Source organism: Neolamprologus multifasciatus, chromosome 13, assembly GCF_963576455.1.
Source record: "Neolamprologus multifasciatus chromosome 13, fNeoMul1.2, whole genome shotgun sequence".
In the NCBI taxonomy this organism is placed as follows: Eukaryota; Metazoa; Chordata; class Actinopteri; order Cichliformes; family Cichlidae; genus Neolamprologus; species Neolamprologus multifasciatus.
Window position 1 is genome coordinate 18,692,814 of NC_140451.1, and position 932 is coordinate 18,693,745.

Sequence of the window (932 nt, forward strand, 5' to 3'; positions counted from 1 at the left end):
TTTTTGTCTAAATGCAGTTACACGTGGCTCAGAAAACCTCAGATGGTGAGGGCTAAAATCAGAAATTCAAGCTTTCAAAATGGGCAAGGTGACTATCTTTTATATACAGTCTAATGAGTGGAATATCTAAACCAAAGATTTTCAACGTTTTTATGGCATTAAATGTAGACGTTTTTCACATTTTTCCACAACAATCAGCCTCACACATTTTGTATTGTAAGGATTTCTACTAGAATTTAAAAGTTGGAAATAGACTGGTTTACATGGTGCCATTCTAGTCTTATTAACCCGTCAAAGTGCTTTATACAACAAGCCACATACACCCATGTGTTTGGACTGTGGGAGGAAGTTGGAGGAACAAGCACAGGGACCACATGCAAACTCCACACAGCCGACCAGGGGATTTAAACCACGAACCTTCCAGCTGTGAGGCGACAGTGTGTTTGAGCACACCTTTGCTGCATGTAATGACAGCAGAACCAAATCCAAACTACAAATGTTCAAACGATTATTAAGCTTGATTTCCCTCTGCTCTATTAGTTTCTTACTGAACGACATAAATCTTTAATCCCACACATAATTTAATAATTTGCTCGTTTGCTCTTCTAGCCTCCGACTTCACTCAACTCGGTTTCACCGAGACAGACTGCATATAATTCATCCTGTGCTGGCTGAGGCCATGTATTCTTTTCATGTACAGAGGAAGTGTAATATCCTGTTCCTGCATGAGCTCTAATACCACACTGAGGCAGAGTGGCCCCCGGCCTTTCAGGGGCCTGAATGCTCCTGAAAACTAAACTACAAGCCTTTTGAGACTGTGATATATGAGGTGGCTCTCTGTCTTAGAGCTTCAGTAAAAGTTGAGCCTAATGGGGTTTTTTTTTAGAGCACGGGAGGATATGGTTCTCGTTTCAGTGGCAAATGTACCCTGC